Source organism: Camellia sinensis, chromosome 7 (assembly GCF_055761805.1).
Source record: "Camellia sinensis isolate YWXY chromosome 7, ASM5576180v1, whole genome shotgun sequence".
NCBI classification, from domain to species: Eukaryota; Viridiplantae; Streptophyta; class Magnoliopsida; order Ericales; family Theaceae; genus Camellia; species Camellia sinensis.
In genome coordinates, this window is record NC_138967.1 from 136,218,792 (window position 1) to 136,236,217 (window position 17,426).

The window sequence follows — 17,426 nt, forward strand, 5'->3', positions numbered from 1 at the left end:
ATAGAATTGTAGCTGGGCTTTTTTTTTTTTGGAGGAGTTAAAAAAAGTTAAAAGTCAACTTTTAATCCATTTTAAGTTATATCTGTTGGAAAATTGGTTTATATAGGCATATTTTGGGCCAACTTTGAGTCCAAAATTGAGTGGGCCCCAAACGTCTTTTGGGGTGGGTCCGAAGAGGTGAAGTGTTCCTTACTGAATGACAAGTAACACGGTAAAGACGGTACATCAAAACCATTTATGAGTGAATGGGAAGTTGATGTCGTTTTTGGGTTCGTGGAATTAAACATTTAAGTATTAAATATGGGTTTCTTTGTGAGGCTTGTCCCACATTGAAACTTTAAGAGGGTTTTGTTGAGTATATAAACTCTAGCCTACAACACTTGGGTTGGGCCCCAAAGAGCACCCTAAGTTTGTAGAAGGGAGGAGTTATGGACAAAGTGAATCTTAGCCCAAACCACTATACACACGCGCCGCCATCCGTCCGGGCGCAATTGTGGGTCGGCTCAATTCTTGTATTAATTTTTTTGACAAAATTCATTTCAATTTTTTCAAAAAAATATTACGGGAATTTAATTCAAAATTGAATTCCAATTTTTGTCCAAACTTCTATCTAAAATTCTTCAACAGATTAAAACTATTTTTCATTTTTTTAACTTCCAGAAACTGCCCAGCAGTTCCGGGTTTAACTGTCTAGCAGTTAAATCTGTTCAAACAGGTTAGATCTGTTTGAATTTTGAAGTATACATGTTCAATTCAAATACCCATCCGTTCAGTTCAAAATTCTACACCTGTTCAGCTCTATATATACCAGCACTGTCCAACAAATCCGAAAATCAGTCTGCAAATCCTTTCTCTTGCTGTCCAGATTTTCCTATTTGCATTATTTCTTCATATTAGTTTTAGAGATAAAATAAAGAGAGTATAAAAACACAAGGTTCTAGTTCGCTGTACAAATTTGTGTGGAGTGCTACTACAAGTTTGTGAAGATCATTGTATCCTGGGAGATAGACGCCACTCAACCATAAGCACCGTAGCGGGGCGAATCTGTCTTAAGGACAGAGTGTCACACACTCGACTTGGTCTTTAAATTCGATTCGATAAATAAATATGGTACGTTATTTATTTATTTTGTTTGATTTAGTTTCCATTTATTTTATTTACACAGAAGATTGTTCAAACAATATCATCTCTTATATTTTTTACACAATTTTTTAAAAAATAAAAAATAAAAAAATTAACTTTTAACTATTTTCCTAAATTAAGCCAACCTGAGCTTGACGCCACCAATGCCCATAGCAATGAGGGGGAAAAAAATGTTAAATAATAAGATAAATCATGATTAGAGTTTTGTACTTGAAATAACTGTTTGTTAAATAACACTATAAGAAATTATATATTTAGCGACCAAATTTGGCGACTAAAATGAAATTAGTGGCTAAAAGTGACAGTTATGGCGACTGAAAAATAAATTAGTCGGCGTTGATTCAAGTTTCAAAAAAATATTTTAGTCGAGATATCTTATTTATTGGTGACTAAAAAAATATTTAGTCGCTAAATATTCACTAATAGACAACTAAAAAACTATTAGTTGGCTATAGTCTGCACTTTAATCTACTAAAAATTTAATTTGGTCGCCAAATACAATTATTTGCCAACAAAAAAAAGTTTAGTCGCCAAATAGTTAGCAAATTTTTTTTACTCTTTGCCGCCAAATATGAGGTTTTGGTGACTAAAAAGTTTAGTCGTCGTATAATAACTCTTTGCCAACAAAAAAATAAAAAATAAAAAAAATAGTAGCAGAATGGTACTTTTGGCTACGAAAGTTTTAATTGCCAATAACCTATCTTTTGGCTACAAAATGTTTTGTCGGTATTGGCAGTACCTTTTTCAACAAAAAGTAGTTTAGTCGCTAAAGGTTGATTTTTTTTTTTTTTTTTTGAGGGAAACAAATTAATATTGGCGCCCGCGTCTTCTCTCTACACTTACACATTTGCTCTCTGTTCTGTGTCCCACACACGGAGAACAGAGTCAGCACCAAACCTCACGGAACAATAAAGTAGCAACTCCATTAATATGTCTTCTACAATTCATGGAACTGCATTGAAAGTAAAAAAAAAAAAAAATTAAACACACAAAAACTGTACACGGGATAGATCACAACCATCACCAAAAGGCTATCAATCATGCATTACTATTAATTTTCAAAAACACGAATACATACATACATTGAAGCATGCATTTGTGTATACTAATGTGTGCAATTTTTTTGTAGATAGCTTTTGGCGTGGACAATCCTTTTTTGTGTATGGATGACAATTTTGACTTTTGTATAATCCTGTCAATTTTGTCGTCTTTTGCTTTTGTGTGGATTAGTATTACTCGTACAGATATTTTTTGGCATCGACTTGATAAATACTGGCATGGCATATAGAATTCCTTTTGTCGTGGTACAGATTATGGTGGTAATTTGTACCACGACGAATGGCTATTTCGCATGGTAGTACATATATTTTTTGTACATAGAGGGCTTGTTTTTGTAATTTTTGCAGTTATGTTTTGTATGGAATTATTATTTTAGTTTGGACTACATAGTACAAGTTGGACTATGGTTTGTATGGAATTTTACATTTATAGTTATACATTTTTAGATGGTTTGAAGTGAAATTGATGTAGATCTATTGTGGAATGATTGATAATATATGTATTGCTTTGTTCATATATGTACTACATGTTGCATAGAATACATACAGGCTGTAAACAAATTAGAATTTGGAGAGATGACATAAATTTTTGTTTATGGCGACTAAAAAATTCATAGGCGTAAAGGAAGTATATAATTTAGCGACTAAATAGTTAGTAGCTAAAAAAAAATTTGGCGACTAAAAGTTTAGTAGCCAAGAAAACAAATCACACTTTAGGCGACTAAAATGTTTGGCAGCTACAAAATTGCAAACAAACAACAAAACTGTTTTGGCAACTAAAGGTTTAATAGGTAAAAACAAGTCAAATTTTAGACTACTAAAAGTTTAGTAGCCGAAAAAAATCAAACATTAGGTGACTAAATTATTTAGTAGCTAAACAAAAATAACCTGAACAACAAGTCATTTTTGGCGACTAAAGGGTTAGTGGGCAAAAATAAATCAGATTTTCGGCAACTAAAAGTTTACCAGCGGAAAAAAAATCAAACTTTAGGCGATTGAAATATTTAGTAGCTAAAAAACAATAACATGACATAAAAAATATTTGCCGACTAAAATTTTAGTCGTAGAAGATAATCTTCAACTTTTGGTGACAAAAGCTTTTAGTCGCTGAAACTATGATATATAATTTTACTTCAATGCCTCTGGTGACTAAAAAATGGCCGGCAATTTATTACTTTTGGCAACTAAAACTTTTTTGGTCGCCAAAAACCTTCCCCGACAATTGGTCACTGACTAACGTGACAACTAAAATTTTTAGTCGCTAAAAACTTTCGCCGACTAAAATATGCCTTTTGGTGACCAAAAATTTAATCGCCAAAAATGCTTTTTCTTGTAGTGATACATCATTGGTTAGAGTTTTGTACTTGAAATAGTCATTTGGATATGTGCATTTTGATAATTTATATTATTTATTTTGTAAGATTGTTCATATATCTATTATTTATGAAAAAATCAATTCTCATGTAATTTCTTTCTCGAAGTAATGATTTTTTTTGTTTACACTAATATATTTGGATTATGGATTCAAGTATAGGAATTTAAAAATAGAAAGAGAATGGGTGAAGCAAATATGAATAAAATATAAACTAATTTTTTTTTTCTAAATCCATAATACAAGCGTAAATTGAGATTGAAACAAATAGTTGTTTAAAGTTTCCAAAAGTCATATTATGCATCTTTGTAATCCTCTTGAATCTTTATTGATTGAGTATGCATGACTCTGGTATGTCGCATTATTATAGGATTAAAAGTCTAATAAAGTGTAGTATCATATGTTAACTAGAAAATGCACATTTGTCATATATTTTATGAAAGCCTTGCATGATAAGCTTTATTTTAACATACAAAATTCACTTTTCTTTTGATTTCTCAAAGCATATATTCTTAGCTTCAACCAGCCAAAAGAAAAAAGGAGAGTATAAAAGTATTACAGCACATAAGTGTCATTATTGCTAACCAAAAGACTCCTCAATCCACACATGAGAGACTATTTATATCTATATTACAAGGTATGTACACTGATATAGCTATGCAATTATAGAATTTTTAAATTTATCATAAATTATAAATACGTCTCTTGAGATTTGTTTATAATATGGATTGTTTCTTATTATTTAAAAAATTACAAATGCACCATTGTCATAATTTTTTATTTAATAAAACTATAACTGAAAAAATAAAATGCACAACTGCTCTCTTATACAATGATAAAATTACTTGAATTATTAATTCAAATAAATTTATGTCATCATTAAAACTATTAATTAACTTTATAATTTGTTAATAAAAGGAATCATTTGTTATAAAATTAAAAACTTTAAGGGACGAAATGTAATTTTTAAAACCATAAGGAACAAATTATTTTTAAGCAAACGTTAAAGAGATGTATATTTGTAAGTTTTCCTTAAATTTATAATCGTGCAATTACGTAAGAAGGTGGCTGCTACCTACTCTTAGGAGTACTTTTTAAAACAAAATTTTGTGATGTCAATACCGATTCTAACCTTTACATACTTCCTTTGTTGTTCAAGCTTTTTGGACTGGCCCTAAGCAAAGGCTGGCAAAGCAACCACTTAGCACGCTCAATTTCGACTCAAAAAACAAGGCCCAAATGTAGGTTTAGTCCTTGTATAAGGTCTGAAAACAAAATTACTTTTATTAAATCTCAATTAAATGGATTACCCTAATTCAATTATAAAATCCCAAGGCTCATTATGTCCACCTAAGGTTTCATTTGGCATGTGAAGTTGGGGCTAAAATAGTCACAAAAAGATAAAATAGGTTAAAAAGTCAATAAGATAAGATATCACATTCAAATCATACTTACTAGCCTATCATCCGTGCTATGCACGGGATAATTATAGATATTTTATATTTTTTTTAGATTTTTTTTAATATATAAATTATGTTATTTAAGATTTTTTATAAAAATAATTTAACAATCTTATCACTAACTATAGTGTATGGGAGAAATTAAAAAGGATACTGCAGTAACTATACATGGATTGTATCTATAATTATTTGTATGATGAGATTTTAAATGCTGATTAGGGGATTTTGACTAAATCAATAAATGTAGGCATGTGGAAAGACATGTGGATTGAAAAAATTTAATAAATGCTAATCAGGAGATTTTGACCAAATCAATAAATGCTGAGATTTTTTTAAAATAAAAAATAAAAAAAATTAGAAAATTTAGATTGGGATATTGAAACTCTCACAGGGCTTGGGGGTTAAAAACCCCCTTTTGCTTAATATATAGTATAGATTTCACTTTTTTTCCGCAAAAGTCAAAAAAATCAAAAAAATCCATCCCAAATTAAATTTTATAGCCCAAACTAAAATAACCAAAAACCAACCTACTTCCCAAACAAAGGCATAACAAATTTATCTTGCACCTGTCACACAATTTCTATCCTAGGCCTGTAATTCGAATAGACCCCCTTTCAAGTCATTTTCTACACCTTTTTCTCATATATGCCAGTTTTTTTATGGAATTATAAAAATTCAATTCGAGTTTAGTTGATTGATTATACTAGAAGTTAAATGAAAATATGCCCATTCACCATATATGACTTAGGGCATCCACAATAGATGTGTTAAAATTATGTGTTAAAGTGTGTTATATGATAAAAAATGTTAAAAGTTGGACCAAAAAATATGTGTTAAGAGTTTGTTTATTTAATGAGTGAATAGTGAATGAATGGTGGTACAATGAATGTGTTAAAAGGTGTGTTAAGGTGTGTGTTAAATATATATGTGTGTGTATATAATAAATAAAATAAATAAATAATTGAGTTTAATCAAAGATTTTAAGCCCAAAATTAAATTTCAAGTCCAAAAAAAAATCCCAACAAGTAAAAATATATATTTATATATATTGTTGTTGACCGGTCAACCGGTAAGATCAAAAAAAAAAAAATTCTTCTTTTCTTGAAGGATTTGGAGCCGGACGTCTGGGGGGACATCCTACACACACATTCACTCTCTCTTTCGCTACTTAAAACGCTCGCTGCAAATAATACACATATTAACATCTGACACTAACACACACGTTAACAGCTCCATTGCAGCCCCAAACAACACTCTCAGCTAGCCAAAACTTGGCACCTGACACTAACACATAGCTTAGTGTGTCCATTGTGGATGCTCTTAGGTCGATAGGGAAAATATAACTCAACAATTTTCAAACTTTTTGGCTTGGAAGTCTGAAAATTCTAAATTTCTAAACTACTTTTGATGGAGTGTGTATAGAGTTTGATTGTAATATTAATCTTTTATTAATAAACTGTTTACTTGTTAAAAAATGTTTATTTTTACTGATTTGATGTCCATCAATTCGAGTTTATTATTTATTTTGTATTAGTTATAACCTAATGCATAAAATTTCTATTAAAAATTTCATTTTTTTAATTTTTGAGTGTATCTTAAAAAATTTCTAAACCTGCGACTCTGGATCTACATGTTTTATTATTATTATTAATTGGACTAAGTCTACATTATAACAATCAATGTCAATGAAATTAACACTTTCTAGTACATTCAATCTATTCCAGTCCAAGGAATTAATACCTACTAGTATATCTTTATATATATACACTAAAAATCTAATATGATGTTTGGTGTACCATCTACATTTACTTGGTCTAGCTTTCCAACTATGGTGTCCCTTAGACATTATTTACCTAAATTTATCTTATTTTGTTTTTTAATCTTTTATTTATAAATTTAAAATTCAAATACAGCATGCATGTATAGCATAATAACGATATCCTTTTCATTTCATAGGTTGAATATAAATCTCTATTTCTTAATCAATAGTTGGTAAAGGTCCACAATATTAAAATTTTATTTTAAATTAAAAAAATGACTAATTTTTTTTAAAACTTATAATAATGTGATTTTTAAAGACCATTGAAAGCAATAGAGAGAACATTTCAAATATTTATGGAAGTTGTAGCTGTTGTACCATCTAAAATTATTTTTGTGAAGTTGTTTTGATTTGTAACGTTATACAAATAAAAAATTCATATATAATTTTCGTTCATATTGATGTGGGTCATTGTGGGTCTTTTATTTCGAAACAAAACACCATTAAAAATGGATTTATTTATAATAATGGTATTGTCACATCATTTTTGTTAAATTTTTTGTATAAATTTATGTATATTTAGAATTTTTCTTTTTGAAATAGTTAGTTGATCATCAAACACCAAGAAGGCAAGAAGGAAAATGAAAGTTCATATGAAGCTAGTTAGGTAAATGGTTAGTTGAACATCAAACACCAATAAGGCAAGAAGGAAAATGAAAGTTCACATGAAGCTTGAAGGAAAGCTAGTTAGGTAAATGGTTAGTTGATCATCAAACACCAAGGCAAAAAGGAAAATGTAAGTTCATATGAAGCTAGTTAGGTAAGGGAATAGCTCCCATTCATATTACTATCTTTCATATTTTTTATATTATATTTTGTGTGTTTTATTTTGGATTCATAATGATAATCTGAACCATTTATCTCACAACAATAAAGATAAGTTGTGCAAAAAATTAATTTCATCAAACATTATTAGACACATGAACAAATTGCATTTTAATTGGTTGTTTGAGATGATGTAAAATAAGTGTACTTTTTGAATTTTTATAAAAAGATGTGCAAAAAAGTAAAGAGGTGATGTGACCCAAAAAAAATAAAAAAAGTATACTTATATAGCATACCCCAAACAAATTGTTTTGCCAAATAGGGACCAAATAAGAATAGCAAAATTCTCCGCCTTGATTATATTTGTTTGAATCCGATTTTAATATAAATAGTTTGAAAGAACATTAATTATGTAGGATAAAGTATAGAGATTAAAAGTAAAAATTCACGTATGAAACTTGAAAAAGCCGATCCGTTGCGATCTCTGATACCAAATCTATTATTGATGGTAGGTAATGGGTATATCATATACATTTATTGCAAAATATTAGGAGGATATATAGCTAAGTAGTTTAGATTTTCCTTTTGATTTCATTATTTTTCTTCATAAATGAATGTGTTCCAACAAAAAGGGGTGGTACCCCAAAGGTAGCTAACCCCCAACATTTTATTAGTATTGGGCCTGCTCCACCCCGCTTTTGGGTTTTTCAACTTCATGAACTGAAATGACTTCTTGAAGTGAAATGGGGGACGGGTTTTTCTCCCCATCTATCTTCTGCCGGTCTTTATTATAATTTTTTTTTTTTAATTTAATAAGATTAAAATGTTAAAATATTATTCTTAAATATTTTTTTATTTTATTTCTCATCTTACATTTTTTAAGTCTTATCACTTTAAAAAATTATTATCTCTAATATATCATATCATCTTTCTTTTTTTTATTAATACCTTCATGCCTAAGGTTATAAAATTAACTTGTCTCCTGCTATCTCCACTACCTTTCCAATTGCCCCAACCCCACTACAAACTAACCCCTGTCCCACCCCACTCCGTCCAATTGCCAAAACAAAACTTGTGGTGTTGTCATATCTAATTTTATTATTTGAATGTCGCCTCAAAAACCTCTAATTTACAGAGAAAGGTGAAGGATTTTGGTTTATTAATAGAAGGATTAATTATTCATAGGTCGTGTTATGAAGGCATGTACACCATTTTAGTCCCACAAGTGTTTGTATAAACAATCCGTCTTCTCTTTCTTTTTCTCGTTTTAGATAGGGAAACGACCGGTGACTACCGACCACCAATAACTTGCCGCAGCCACTCCTCCAATTCATCGGCTTCACCCTCACCTTATTTGCCGTCAGCAAACCCTTTATTTGTCCTTCTAAACTCCCTTCATCTTTCTCTGCTGCCATTGCTGATTGGAGCTCTATCATCATCATTCTTTGTCAAATTTAGACCAAAATCTAAACAAACAAAAAAAATGGTCGCCAGAGTACAATCATTTTCTATGTCTGTCTCCCCTCCTTTGATCTCTCATTTTTTCTTCTTTTTCTCTACTATGCACTTAATTTTTTCCTGTTTTAATAGAGAAAAATTTCAAGTTCTAAATTAATATTTTTTTAATTTTAGTTGCAGACCGTGAAAACTGAGAAATTTTATAGTTTTGAATATACGTTTACGGTTTTTTCTATAACTCTATCAATTTTTTTTCCTTTATTAAAATAGAAAATATTAACAAACAAAAAAAACTACTGATATGACAAAAAAAAAAAAAAAGCAAATATTAACAAACTAAAAAACTACAAACCCTTACAAACTACTAATATGAGATTTCCACCATCGCCGCGATGTGAAATTGTGTTTTGATGAGTTACAAACAAGCAAACTGATAATTTTTGTGGTTTTGAAACTCTAAATTTTTATAATTTTGTGAATTGAAAATTATGTGCTCTATATAATGAAGTGCTTTTTTTTTCATGCTTTGTGGTGTTGGAGAAGATGTGTTTAAATTTGGCTATGTTTTTGCTTTAACTCTCTCTTTATTCTTCTTTTGTTTTTGACGATGTTCGAGACATTCCAATGAGTGTTTGACGATGTTCTCGACGTCCAATGACGTTTTGGATATTCCGGCGACTTCCGATGACATTCAAAATATTTTGGCGATTCTCCGACAACTTTCTTGCGATTGTCTGATGGATAGTCCAGTGGTGGTGGATGTTGCAGCGACGGTTACAGTGGAACATAAGGACTTATTGGTAATAATTAAAAGTAAAAAATATTATCATAAAGACTTATTAGTGCACCCATCTCCCTAACAAGACTTTTCAGTCAGTGCCCTTAATAGAATTAGGCCATACAAACTAGGCCTGAAGACCGTGTTCAAGCCCAATTCTAGATGCTTTGGGTATGGGCTGTCTTAAAATCCCATACTGGCCAGCCCATTTTGAGATTAAAAAAATAAAACTAATCCTGGGCCTGGTCCAGATACTACTCATCAGAACATTACAATTTACAAAGAAATGGAGACCCAGAAATGGAGATGGTGAAAGTAGGGGTGCTCAGCAGATGAAAGTGAAAGGAAATACTTGTCACTGTCTTCGTCTCATATCTCCAATTATCAAAGGCTTTTTGTTTGAATTAAAGTGGGCCTGCTCTTATCCAAACAGGTTCTAGAGGTTTCTTTTTTTTTTTCTATAAAAATATTCTAAAAAATAAATTATTTGTCAAAATTAATCCACTTTTCAAATTATTTATCAAATTAACTTACTTTTTAAAAAATGCAAGATCAAAACGTGACTTCATCATAAAATCGCATGTTTACAATATAGTGAAATCACATCTTAAAAATAAGATTTTATATTGGCATAACATACCGGTTTATAGATATAGATCATTTCAATATGAAATAATATTTTGAATTTGTGATTTTAAAAATTGAGTTTTGATAAATAGTTTGAAAAGTTTACATATATAGTTCTTACAAATATATACCCAAGTTATTTTACAAAATTGTATAAGTTTTCAGAAATATAAGTAAGTTGTGATTTCTTAAATTTTTATGGGTTAACACACGTATGTTTGGGAAAACGTACCTGATTTTGTGAAATAACTTATGTATATTTATAAGAACTTACGCAACTACATACCGTATGCACTTGCATTCTTAAAAATTGCCTTACAAAAAAAAGGAGAGACTTCTCACCGGTCCACATAGTGGACTGGAGCGTACTATTGGGCCTATGGGACCTACCATGGGTCTCGTTTCGATAATTCAAACCGTTCAATGTGTAAAAAATTACGTTGATCGGATATCGATAACCTCTTGATAAAAACACATTTTTGTTAATGTGATTTTTTATAAGTATAAAATAGTCAATAAACTTTATATATTGAATAATTCAGATTATCAAAACGAAAATCGCAACAAACTCCACGACCCCATCTCCTAAAAAAACATATTGCAGCTTCAATAATCTTTGTACAATGCCACGTGGCAGCCCATTATATATACATTTACCATTTCCATGCTCTACTGTGCCGCATGTGAAGCATACCCTCAACATACTAAAATAAAAATGGGATTAATTATACTCACTCGAGGTTTGTGAAAAATATAATTAATCCCATATTTTTAAAGAAAAATTAGTAAAATATTCCTTTTCAACTTTATGTAGTAGGAGAGGTTTAAGATGTTTTTTTTATTAGCTAATGCCTTTCAACATTTTTACAAAAAAAAATCGACTAAGAGAAATTTTGCATGACTCAGAGAAATTTCACCCGACTCAGAGAAATTTTGAAATTTTTCTAATATGATCACAAAGAAATTTTGAAATTTCTCTGAGTCAAGACGAAATTTATCTGAGTTAGGCAAAATTTCTTTGACTCGAATTTTCTCTGTAAAAATATTGAGGGACTTTAACTATTATGAAAATATTATATGTCCTTTAACTTATAAAATCTTAATATCAAAAACTTTAAAAAAAAATTCCCTATTTTTAAGTTATACTGAATTATCTTTTAATAAGATTAAAGAAACTAAAACTAATAAAATGGTAGATAAATATTAAAATAAGTAAAAATAAATATATATTTTAATAGAAAGGAGATGACAACGTCAATTTTTCATTCATATCATTAACGAATTATTGATGAAAAAGAGCCTAATTGTTGTGTAAATTAAATCTTAAAGGAGGTTGGTATAATTATGTAAAAAATGCAAAGCTAATTATATTTTTTTCAAAACTCGGGAGTGATGAGTATAGTTTACTAGGGCTAATTATGGTCTGATTTAGTTCAGTTTGGGATGAAACCGGAACTAATCAATTATTTACGGTTTCATTAAAATTGTAACCAAATTAAACTATTAAAATCACAAAACCAATATGAGCCAAACCATTTAAATACGTTTCAGTTCGATTTGGAATCATAACTTCACATAATCTGTTCATAAAAAAATCATATGACACTTTCCAAAAACATTCAACCAGTCATAAATTTTAAAAATAATAATAACATGCCATCAATCAAACTACTCTCATATGTTCACTAGTTAAACAAACATAACATTAAGCAAACATATTGTTTAATATTAATCTGTCATAATTTTTCAAAACATAAACATAAACATGCACACTGTTCAACCATTAACCTAAACAAGCATAACATAGAAAGACAACACTATAATGATATATGAGATTAGGGTTTGAATGTCATATATAAAAAGTTGAGATTGTATGCATGGTATATGGTTTAAATTACACACTTTGATTCGGTTTAAATTCGGAATCATAGAACAAAATTCAGAATCGAACTGCTAACACCAATTCTTCAATTTTTCAAATCAGAACTGAACTACGAATTAGAAAAACCAAATCAAACCAAGCCTACTAAATTGATTTTTGGACCAGTTCAATTTAGTCCTATAATTTACCCAATAAAAAAATTGACCATAATTTTAATATATATATATATATATAAAGAAGATTAAAATCAAATTTTAGGATCCCCAAACTTTCTTATGATTAAATTAAGAGTATTTGTAGGACTACCAAAGTGGCAGCTATTGTCAAATTTGATAATGCCATTTGTTGTATTAAATTTGATAGTAAGTTTGGCATTGTTTCATCCAAAAAAAAAAAAAAAAAAAAAAAAAAAAAAACAAACAAACAAACAAACAAACAAAGTTTGGCGTTGCCCAACACTAACACATTATCAAAACCAATTGATTCCTACTCCAAGATTTCTCAACAACAAACAAAAAATAGAAACCCAACAAACATAAACACACCATTTCAATAATAACACAAAAAGTTCAACCACAAAAATTAGCAAGAAACTTCCATACAATTATCACAAGGAAATGGAAAATAATATTTCTGTCAAAAAAAAAATATATTAAAAAAAAACACACACACACACAAAACAAAAAACTACTTAAGAATATTCTTGAGCTTTATAAGGTGACGATGGTCGTTCATAGCGACAAGCTAAGTGTTACCTAAGTTAAACTTTGAGATTGTATTCGAATCATGAATTTTGATACGAATTTGGAAAATAAACCGAAAAACAAAGGCAAATATGAATGAAATCAGATAAATTTTCGTTATCCAAACAGAGTTTAAATGAATCTAATATAGTTACGTAAAAATAATAAAAGTTATTGTATTGTTTTCAAAACCTAAGGAAGGGTCCACATAATTTATCCAATTATTTTTGTAAGGTTAATCATAATTTGTATTTTTGTAATTTGACTCAAATTTTGCTCTAATCTTTATAATTTTAATTTGAACAATTTAGGGTGCAATCAGGAAACAACTATCAACTAGTTTGAAAAGTTCTTCCATTTAGTAATAGAAGTCATCCGATGTCAATTTCTAAGGGTATGGTAGATGTGCTTGAGAAGGTGGCCCTATATTTTAAATCTAATTATAATTTAGTCATTATGTTTAATTTTGTAAAAATATATGTATTATTGATTGATATTGATATCTTATTACAATGATTCATGATTCCTATATATAGAAGAAGGTGAGTGTGTAGTAGGTAAGGAGTAGGTGAAGTGGAGGTGGTAGTGGTGTAGTGGGTTAGGTTTAGTGGAGTAGGTGAGGTGGTAGTGGTGTAGTGGGTTAGATTTAGTGGAGTAGGTTTAAGTGGGTGAAGTAGGTGGAGAGTAGGTGGATTTTAACAGCCCCCCGCAAACTCAAGGGGGATAGGAACTAACCAACTTGAGTTTGGAGAGAGTAACAAAACAAGAAAATACATAAAAATAAAAGAGGATAGGAGACACTGTATAGTCGTGTCAGACCATTGGTCAAGACACTGGATGGTGGTGTCATAACGTTGTAGAGGACACTGTATGGTGGTGTCATAACGGTGTAGAGGACACTGGATGGCGGTGTTAGACCGATGTAGAAGACAGTTTATGGGGTCATGTCGGACCGTTGTAGCAGACACTGTTGTGACAGTTGTTGTGACAGTTTACAGAGTCTTGCTGGACCCTTGTAGAAACTAACCGGAATCAATGTCGGGACAGTTTACAGAGTCTTGTCGGACCCTTGTAGAAACTAACCGGAATCAATGTCGGGACAGTTTACAGAGTCTTGTCGGACCCATAAAGGAGCTAACCGGAATCAATGTCGGGACAGTTTACAGAGTCTTGTCGGACCCTTGTAGAAACTAACCGGAATCAATGTCGGGACAGTTTACATAGTCTTGTCGGACCCTTGTAGAAACTAACCGGAATCAATGTCGGGACAGTTTACATAGTCTTGTCGGACCCTTATAGGAGTTGCACCCTCAAAAGGTGTGCCCAAATTTGTCAAAAGGCGTGCCATCAAAAGGCGTGCCCAATTCATCAAAAGACGAGCCATCAAAAGGCGCGCCAGACACGCGGTGATGCACGTGATCGACAGTGCGCGTGTCGGCCTCTTCGTCATGTTCTATATAAATCAATGCGGAGGCTGAGGCATAAAACCTGCTAAAATCTTCTGAAAAAAACTCTTCCTTGCCTGAGAGAGAAACTCTGTAATACTCTGTAACCAACCCGTCTCTGAAACACTCAGCAACATGGCCTCTTCTTCCCGTCCAGCTACCCAAAACATGGCCTCCTCTTCCCGTGGTCTGCTCACGCTCTTTCCAGAACTGAACGAGCTCACAAGAGAAATAACTGGTGCGGTGGCCAGTGAACCTCAACCAAACACCTCCGGTTTTGCTCCGTTGAACTTTCCGATGCGGTCGGTGGAGCAAAAAATGGCAGTGCAAACTGATATTGAGGCCAATCAGTATACTCTGAAGTCATGTGTGGAAACCATGACTGCGGTTACAAATTTGTCGAACCGGCTACAGAGTAGAACAAATGAGGTGCAGCAGCTAAACGCCCAACTGGCTCTGCTCCAACGCATGTATAAGGATGCGCGAGTAGAGATAAGTGTGCTAAAGGCAGAAAACAAGGAGCTGAAGCGGAAGGCCACCGTGATGTTCCGATTCGGAGGGCCACCATATGCTGCAGTGGAGGAGCAGGGAGTAGTGATCATGCCCAGTGGAGTGGGAAACACGGAGGTAACAACGGCAAGGGCCGCCCAGGACGGAGGCAAGAAGAAGAGACCTGCAGCAGAGTAGAGAAGAAAAATCCCACTGTTTTGATTTGTGTGGTTGGTTTTTTTTTTTTTTTGGGTGTAAAATGGTGATCGGGATTGATCCCCGGCATGAAAAAATGACAAGTGTGTGGAATGTTTGTGGTGTTATTTGGTGTTGTTGTTTTGTGTAAGAATAAAAATAAAATAAAATAAAACAACGGATAAAGAAAATGGATAAAAATATTTGGAGATGCTCACTAACGAGTTGTAGAATAAGTAAATATTGATGGAAAAAAGAAAAGAAAATAAAATAAAATAAACAGAGAGATAGGAAAAATATATTATAATAAAAAAATATAAATATATATATATATATATATATTAAAATAAAAGAAAGTGAGAAATAACGTGGTTGTTTTTTTTTTTTTTTTAATAAAAAAAAGAAGATAAAATAAAATAAATAAAGATAATGTTGGGGGCGGTGGTGTAGTTGTTTACGTGTAGCTTTGTCTGGTACTCATGACTTGAGCATTATACAACTCCAAATAAAATAAAGCAAAAGAGGGGGACAAAACCATGTGCTCTGCTTCACCATCTCCAAATAAGAGAGAGAAAGAGGGAAATACTGGCTTTCAAGAACAAGCTGCCCACCCCAGTTGAGGCCATACAAAACGAGTTCTCAGCTATTCACCAGTCCAAATCCACAAAGATGTTTACACAGTATGAGCCTGCCCAACCTCCTAGGAATGATGGTGGTCTCTCTACTGCATTCTCTCTAGCAGAAGGAGAAGCAAAGGTGATCATGTGAGCCAAAGCAGGAATGATGTAGACAGTGAAGCTGACGAGAAGAGATCCAACAGTGGAGTTGATAGGACCAAAGAAAGGGAAGATTATAGCAAGGAACCAAATAGGGATGACCACAGGAAGCCTAGAAAGAGCCCTCTGGCACATACTCTTGCACTCATGCATTCCTATGAACTTCTCCCACACAAAATACAGTGGTGTGCATGCAAATCCAAATGTTATGAACTGATGAATGAGGATGACAGCAGTGTCTCTGAAACCAGTCCTTGGGAGCCGTGAATCGAGCTTCGTTGACGGTGGATTGCGAGGAGGAAGCGGGAGTTTCGTCGACGAACAGTACAATCTCGAGCGTGAGCGGGAAGAGAAGCGAGAGAGAGGCCATTGGAGACGAGCACGAGATCGAGAGGGCTTGTTCGCGTGGAATCAACGACGAAGAAGATGGAGATAACTTCAGGAAGAAGCTTTGGCTCTCGAAAGATTAGTCGGCTGTTCTTTGAAGAGAGCTTCATGAAGATGCATGTTGGGGATGCCCTTGATGACTGGGAATCGACGGCCTCATCTCTGTGTGTGTGTCATGCCCATCATTGTTGCAGACATGGTGTTCGACGAAATGTCCCAGAGGGATTTTGGGTTTGCTTCGGCGAGGTGATGAAAGAAGAGTGAAGGTATGTGTAGAAAATTTTAGTAGACTAGGTTGAGATCCGGCGGGCGGCTAAGGTGAGGTTGTCGCCCGCCGGGGAAGCGAAAATATTAGGTTCTAAACCTGCTCTGATACCATGTAAAAATATATGTATTATTGATTGATATTGATATCTTATTACAATGATTCATGATTCCTATATATAGAAGAAGGTGAGTGTGTAGTAGGTAAGGAGTAGGTGAAGTGGAGGTGATAGTGGTGTAGTGGGTTAGGTTTAGTGGAGTAGGTGAGGTGGTAGTGGTGTAGTGGGTTAGGTTTAGTGGAGTAGGTTTAAGTGGGTGAAATAGGTGGAGAGTAGGTGGATTTTAACAAATTTAGAGGCTAAAATTAATAATTTTAAAATATTTATCAAAATTTTAAAATATGCACGTTGACAAAATTAACAAAAATTAAGGTTTCGTTTGTTTTAAAGTAAAATACTTTATACAAAAAAATATTTTTATTGTAAATTGATTTTATATAAAAAAAAAATGTTTTTGTTTTTGTTTTTCGGTGTTTGGTTGATAGTTGAAACAAAAATATTTTAATGCGTAAAAAAGAAATTTTGATTCAATAAGTGTCATTAATGACTTTTTAGTAAATTAAGCTACTTATTTGAAAAGGCTAAATGTGTTGAAAAGATAGTGGTTGAGTGCCAACTTTATAAAAATTAATTTATGAAATTTTTAAAAATAAATCATTTTTTTGTGAAAATAATGCAAAAATATTTTTTTTAAAAAATATTTTAC